Genomic DNA, 8292 nt, shown 5'->3' with positions numbered 1-8292 from the left:
AACTACTGCACATAGCATCAGGTTTGTGAAGTCGTAGGGTACAGTATTTTGTATATTAATGAATGAGCATTGGACAGGCTCGTACAGCCATAAGGAGGGCTCAAATAGGGCCCAGGAGAGATCATTAGATTACTTAAACATACAGGGATAAAACCTCTTCAGGCACATTTTTGATGAGGGAACAACATTATAACTGGATCGAAAGCTCCAAAAACTTCATTTTGCATAATACCCCCTCTTTATCTCCAGGTATCATATTTACTACTATTATTCACTGCTATTCTGATTTTGAGGTGTGCTTTTAGTCATTTTAACAACCCTGAAAAACTCAATTTACCGCAATAACAAACCTTCAAAATATGGCTCACAATATAGCCTTGCTTTTTCCTAGCATAAATAGCTCTATACTTATTTACAACTCAATACAGGAGAGGTATGGATCACTCAGAGCATAATCATACAGGCAAATTGTTGTTTCAAGGTCTCAGATGATGTTGGCAATCTCTACAAAGAAAAAAAAAGACTAAACATTATTCCATTGTTTTGCATTCCATCATTTCGGCGCACGCTATGAATTCAGAATAGTGACTTCCATACACGGCCTGATATTGAAAGACTGCATTAGCATAATAAATGTGTTTGGTACTCTCCAGTGAATGCACGTCTGGAGTCAATGTAAATGTATAAGGCCTCGATCACATGACGCAAGAATGACCTAGTCAACATGTTTCATATTGTAAACCATTGGGCTCTGTGTATGTGACTGATGAGGGAGGGAGAAGGATATGGAGAAGGATAGATTAACAGGAGTTAAAATACATTCGATAGATTCAATGTTTTCTCCTATTGGCCATAAAATTGACTCTTGGGAACTTTAAGTCATGTTATAATGTTGTTACCTCCTCAAAACATATCCAAAGTTGTGTTTTGTTTCATTCACGCATGTTTGAGTTATTATTAGTCTGTCTACATTTCCAAAGCTCAAAATGCTCTGTTGCACCTTGTGATGTCAAGTAGTGGTAGTTTTTAAGTTAACAGCTACCTTTTACCTTTTAAGTCAGTAGATACGCAATATCAGGACTGAAATCATCCGAAAGATTGTAGTGAAGTTGTACAGAGTTTAAAAACATAGTGGGGCTTTTCCTGTATTACCACATGACATCACAAGGTGGAACAGAGTGTTTTATGTTTGAGCAAGGAACTCATCAAACATGTATGAATGAAACAAAACACTCGTTTGTGATGAGGAAACAATGTTCTAACATAGATCAGAAAACAGTGTAATATGGGCCATTTAATGTAAAATAAGTAAATTAAAATACAAATAAGTAACCGACTCACCATTCAAAGCCATTGTACTGTTACCTATAATACTCTTAATGCAATCAACAACACCATTCCTTTGTTGATTGCTTCTCCGCAGACCAGAGCTGTGGACTGATGGGACCCAGACAGAACAATCCTCTCCGCTGGTCTGCACCGCATTAGCTGAGCGCGTGTTTGTCTCCCGTAACCATGACGACAGGCCTGCTGGGCGTCCCGGTCTGCGGTCGAGGGATATTGTTCTGGGCCACTTGATTGGAGCTCTCACTTGTATGCAGACCTATGTAAGGAGTGCTAAGGTTTGACTAGGTGTTGACGTTAGCTAACAGGATATTAGCGGGGTCAGGCACCTCTGGGACATGTCCCACACACGTCCTAAACACGGCGGGACTACTTTAGCTGCATCCTGTTTCTATTTAGTATACCAAGTGTGGAGGCCAGGTGTGGGAGCTGTTTGGGTTTAAAAGTGATAACATTTGAATCAAGTGAACTTCTTAAGACATCAGTATGTAAATAAAGTTGCACTGCGGAATTTTTTTTTGGCGTATGTGTGTGTGGTGCTTTGAATGCTCCATAGACAAGCATCTACCTTGCAATTATTCAATTAGGGCAGTCAAAAATACCTTGAAAAACATCCGTTCTTACCTGTATATCTGACCTGTAACTCGGCCTGGAGGTGCACAGAACAGACAGAGTGATGACATCTCCATGGAAACAAGAAAAGTTACTAAGTGCACCTTTATGTAATCTGAGAAAACAATCTGACCACTTTCAGAATGCTTGGGTGTGTTTAAAAAATGCGTGTGATCACTTTTGAACAAAGCTGATAATGTAACTGAAACTGAAAGTGGAATTCCTCTTCTTGAAGGTGATATAATAAACACATATTGTAAAAGTGTGTTAGCATGTCCTTCAGCACTTTTACCACTGTCTATAATTACATCATTAAGTGAGACACGATTTGCCATGGCCACACTGCAGAAAGCAGGTGGGAGCGACATGGGCGCATTCCTGTCCTCGTTCTCTGCTCCTGCATCATGTGCGCTCTGCATCCCAAGGACACGCTAAAATAACAGTAGAAAAACGTTAGTGTGTTGTCAAGGAAACCCTCTCTCTCTTTTTCTCCCTTTCTTTCTCTTCTCTCTCTGTCTCTCTGTCTCCCCCCTACCTCTCTCTCCCTAGCTCTGTCCCCCACACTCCCTCTCCCTCATCTCTCTTTGACTCTCTCGATCTCTCTCTCCTCTCTCTGTCTTTCTCTCCCCCTTCCTCCCTCCCTCTCTCTCTAATCTTTCTCCTTCTCTCTCCTCTTTCCTCTCTCTATACCCCTGTCCCTTCTCTCTCCCTCCCTCTCTCCCTCTTCTCCCTCCCTCCTCCTTCCCTCCCTCCCTCCGTCTCTCTCTTTGTCAGGTTGAGTATAGTGGCTGTGTGTGCGTCAGTGGATCTCTGTGTTAGCGGGGGAACCTTTCACGACTCTCTCCTGTGAGTGGGAGGCTGAGTTTGGCACGAGTTGTTTGTGTTGTTCTACGTCATGGTGTCTTCAGACTCAGAGTGGTGCCCTGGTTTAACGTCCTCCATGGGCCTTTATATAACTTGGAACCATGATAAAGATACAGTTAAGTGTATTTGCAACTGCGGTAATACAAATTGGAAACCTTGGGACCATTGGGCACTCCCATCACATCAAGGACTCTTTAATTTCATTCACACACATGTCAGTGTCTTGCCCAAGGGCACATGCAGTAGTATGCACATTTGGCCCCAAAACTTTTGAGCCAAATGTGGCTTGCCCCAGTACAGATATTTTATACAAGCAGCTCTTGAGGTCAAAATAAGTCCACTGTGTACTGTCTGCATCTAATTATAGAGTGTTTTACTGCAGGGGAGTCGACAGGATCTGTTGTCACGGGCCCCAGGCTCTTTGTCTATTAATTTAAATTAGAGGGAGGCCCATGTGAGCCTTTTGCCCCGGGCCCACAAATTTTTGTCGACAGGCCTGTTTTACAATAATCAGGTAGTGTGCGTTCGCATGCTAGTTGTTAGCTTTATCACAATGGCAAACCTCTGATCTGGTCTCTAAAAATAGTTCAAAATCGCATAATAATATCATCAAGGTAAGTGATTAGAATGCTTGGAATGTACAAGGTAAGTGAGGAATAAGTTTGGACCACTGTACAGTACAAATCAGGCACAGCACCTTTAATACAATTACACTGTTATTATGGTACCATTGTTATACGTTACATAGCGCACACAAATATCATGTAAATATTTGTGTTCACTATGTGTATATATATATATATATATATATATATGAAGCAAATAGCTACTGATTAAGATCCTACATAAAAAAGACAATGTTGTAATAATAAGGTTGAATTTATTTATTTATTGTCTCCTGAAATGTGTTCTCTCCGTTTGACCCACTCTTCAGTTCCTCAGGGCAATCTCTTAAGAACAAGAAAGAAATCAATCCCAGGACCTTCTTGCTGTGAGGTGAGAATGTTATAGCTACACCATAGCGCCAAAGTACTGTCATTTTTCTAACCTCAAAAATTGCATACCATTCACCACTTAAAGACACAAACTTCAAACCAGATCTTCTCAGCCACATCACGGGCCTCCTTAACTTTTCAACTTCTTTCCCATGTGTCATCCATGTCACATGACCAGCGACAGTTTAAACGTGTGGGCGTGGATGGGCTTTTCACATGCAAATGCGGTGAGAGTTAGCGACAACCACGGGTAATACAGTCACACACAAAATCCAAAACAAATGCCTAATTAGTAGCTGGGGATTGGCGCGCGGCACGTTTTGAAGAGTAAAGCGTTGGGAGAGAGCAGAGACGTGAATGATGTGCTAATGTGCACTTTGAGCTGCAGAGGCTCTGGGCTGTGTGCAGATCAAGTGATGGGTTGAATCTATGTGGCCAGGAAAATGCCTTAACTAACTGGGGTATGAAGTAAGATTTGTATAAGGGATCAGCAATAAGAATTCACAATTTGTTCTTAAAAAATCATATATATATATATATATATATATATATATATATATATATATATATATATATATATATATAGCTCTTGAGGTCAAAATACATCTGCTGCAATTGTCCGTGTATAGTTGTTGCTTTACCGTCACAGCGGAAGTCTGCACTGGTCTAACTTTGGACCACTGCAAACTGTTTCAAATGAACCAGTTCTGTTTTTCATGTTTTAAAATCAGATACAGCATAAAGACTGTATATATAAATGGGCATAGCTTACCTGTTAGCCGCTGTGTGTCAAATAGGAAGTGAGCATGGGGGTGCTTCTGGATCCATCAGCTCTGGCTTCAATTCATTTCCCATTCGAAAACTGTCGCCCCTTTCTCCGTAACTGCTGCTGTCAGGCTCGTCATTTATTTCGCTATTGTGTCAGTAAATCAAGATATGAACATTAATAATGGACAAATCAGGCCCCTTCTTTCCTGAGGTCGCTTCTTCCAGCATTAGCAAGAGGTTTGATTGACAGTGTTGCCAAGATACTCGCGGCCGGAATTCCTAATATGGAACTCGGCTACAAATTTGCTTCTGTAACTGCTAGCCTCGATGAGCTTCATTTGACTAGAGCCGAACGCTATGGGTGACGTCACACTCACTTAGACCACGTCTTTATGCAGTCTATGGTACAGCACCTTCAAGCATATGAAAAACAGATATGTTCCACACGAGATTAGAGCTAATTGCCTAGTTTCCATTTGCAGTCTCTGATTTGCAGGAATAAAATGTACAATGCAATTACACCCAATCAGCAAATAGAACAATCCACAATGTCCACTGTTTGACCCATACACACTCATGCATAGCTATTTAAAAATGCACTATGTAACTATTCTAGTACAGGGTCTGCCACTTGCTTGTCTCCATGGAAATGTTATTACTTTGCCTGGAATGTTCCACAGTGGTCTATCTTTTTTGTTTTTGTTGTGTTTATTGCTCAAGATATCTCGCTTCTTCACGGGTCTGACCTGTATGTCTCCATAGCGATATATAAGTTAAATGTCTTGTGGAACATTCCAGGCAAAGCAATAGCATCTCCATGGATACGATAAGATGGCAGATCCTCCACCAGAAAAGTGACAGACTGCATCTTTAAATACACCAGACCAAAACAATAATATAATTTGTACCTAAAGTGTCTTTACTTTTGCGTATATGTTACTAATTATAACTTGAATGAACAAATGACTGCTTTTCACTTGACCAGCGTTAGCAAGTCCACATTATACAGGAAATAATACGCCTTGATGAAGTCGCCAGCAAACAAGAGACACAACAAAATCAGAGGATGACTTTTACACGCTCATGGTCCCCTCTCCCTCCACCCCTCCGTAACCCACTCCATTGGGCCCATGCCAGCTCTCATTTTTCCCCTCCGCCTAGTGCCACAGCAGCGAGTGATCTTGATTAAGATACACACCCTCCGAAGGCGCCTTATCACGAGGTTAGGAAACGAGGAAGGAACTATGGATACAAAGGGTGGGTGGACGAGACGTGAGCTCCGATTGCTTTTCGTTCTGACAGTAGTAACAAGGAATTGTCAAGTTTGGGGTTGGGGGAGGTTCGATTAAGGCTGGAGACGTATAGAGTTAAATTTGAGCTCAGTAGTGATACAGTGGGTGTGACAAAATGGGCCTTTGTCCCTTTTAATATCTTTAATACCTTTAATTTAATCATCAAACACACCTGTTACTTTAAAGATATTTTATTTGGGTATATTTTCTCAGTTCAGTTTAATACATTCATCTACTTACCTGAATCTCCACATAGTCCAGATCAAGAAGGGGCATGCCCTAGGTCAGCCATTTTTAAATGGACCATGTGGAGGGGAGAACTGAGTTGAGTTTTTTTTTTTCCTTTTCGCTTTAATGTCTTTTTATATTTTGTAATGTTTAAGTGTTTATAGTTTTATTTAAACACTCCATCCATCCATCTATTTTCTTCCGCTTATCCGGGGCCGGGTCGCGGGGGGAGCAGTCTAAGCAGGGACTCCCAGACTTCCCTCACCCCGGACACATCCTCCAGCTCCTCCGGTGGGACCCCAAGGCTTTCCCAGGCCAGCCGAGAGACATAGTCCCTCCAGCGTGTCCTGGGTCTTCCCCGGGGCCTCCTCCCGGTGGGACATGCCCAGAACACCTCCCTAGGCAGGCGTCCAGGAGGCATCGTAAGCAGATGCCCGAGCCACCTCAACTGGATCCTCTCGACGTGTAGGAGCAGCGGCTCTACTCCGAGCTCCTCCCGTGTGACCGAGCTCCTCGCCCTATCTCTAAGGGTGCGCCCAGCCACCCTGCGGAGGAAACCCATTTCAGCTCCTTGTATCCGTGACCTTGTCCTTTCGATCATTACCCAGAGCTCATGACCATAGGTGAGGGTAGGAACGTAGATTGACCGGTAAATCGAGAGCTTTGCCTTTGGGCTCAGCTCCTTCTTCACCACAATGGTCTGATCTAGTGACCGCATCACTGCAGACGCTGCACCGATCCGCCTGTCAATCTCACGCTCCATCCTTCCCTCACTCGTGAACAAGCTGATTCTCATCCCAGCCGCTTCACACTCGGCTGCAAACCGCCCCAGTGCCTGCTGCAGGTCCTGGCTCGAACAAGCCATCAGGACAACATCATCATCCGCAAACAGCAGAGATGAAATCCTGTGGTTCCCAAACCAGACCCCCTCCGGTCCCTGGCTGCACCTAGAAATTCTGTCCATAAATATAATGAACAGAACCGGTGACAAAGGGCAGCCCTGGCAGAGTCCATCATGCACCGGGAACAGGTCTGACTTACTGCCGGCAATGCGAAGACAGCTCCTGCTCCGGTCACACGGGGACAGGACAGCCCTTAGCAAAGAGCCCCGGACCCCATACTCCCAGAGCACCCCCAAAGGACACCTCGAGGGACACGGTCGAATGCCTTGTCCAGATCCACAAAACACACGTGGACAGGTTGGGCAAACCCTCAAGGACCCGATGGAGAGTATAGAGCTGGTCCAGTGTTCCGCGACCAGGACGAAAACCACACTGCTCCTCCTGAATCTGAGGTTTGACTATCGGTCGGATTCTCCTCTCCAGTACCCTGGAATAGACCTTACCGGGAAGGCTGAGGAGTATGAATCCCCTGTAATTGGAACCCACCCTCCGGTCCCCCTTCTTATACAGAGGGACCACCACCCCAGTCTGCCATTCCACAGGTACTGTCCCCGACCGCCACGCGATGTTGCAGAGACGTGTCAGCCAAGACAGCCCCACAACATCCAGAGACTTGAGGTACTCAGTGTATTTAAACACTTTTGGAAGTAAAGCAGGATAGACTGAGATCCTGCTAAAGTTGTACCTACCATACCTGAGAAGTAAATGGTGTTTACCTGGGCGAGGTGCTTCTGGGTATAAAAGCAGGGCAGGCCAGTCTTTCATGGAGATAATCAGTGTAGTTGGGTACATGTGGGGTATTTCCTCAGTTTCTCAATTTCTGTTGCTTTTTGCTTAAGTTTGCAAACTGAATACTGAATACTCTGGTATGTTAACGTAAGATATTAGCAGTTTAATCAGATAACTAAAGCATAAAAAACAAGCAAACAAGTTTACTCTTGATCTCACTCCAAATCACTAAATCCATTGAATTCTTTATTCTCGGTGTCGCTTCTGAAGATGTGAAATTATATACTTTAATAATTTCACATATAAGCCGCATCTGAGTATAATTCGCTCCCCAAACTATGAAAAAAATTGCGACTTATAGTCCAGAAAGTACAGTAACTCAGTTCCGGTACAGTTACTCTTTCATTTGGTGGTATTCAGAATAGTCGCTTTTCTAAAATTAAAGGAATACATCACAGTATTTGATCATGTAATTTAGGCTTCAAACTGCACAGAATCAGTGAGGAAAATAGACAGCTCTGCTCTTGTGGTGAGGCAGGTGGGTTTTTTTACTCTTAC

This window comes from Periophthalmus magnuspinnatus, chromosome 13 (assembly GCF_009829125.3).
Source record: "Periophthalmus magnuspinnatus isolate fPerMag1 chromosome 13, fPerMag1.2.pri, whole genome shotgun sequence".
Lineage (NCBI taxonomy): Eukaryota > Metazoa > Chordata > Actinopteri > Gobiiformes > Gobiidae > Periophthalmus > Periophthalmus magnuspinnatus.
The sequence above is the reverse complement of the archived record's forward strand: the minus strand, read 5'-3'. Positions refer to the sequence as shown.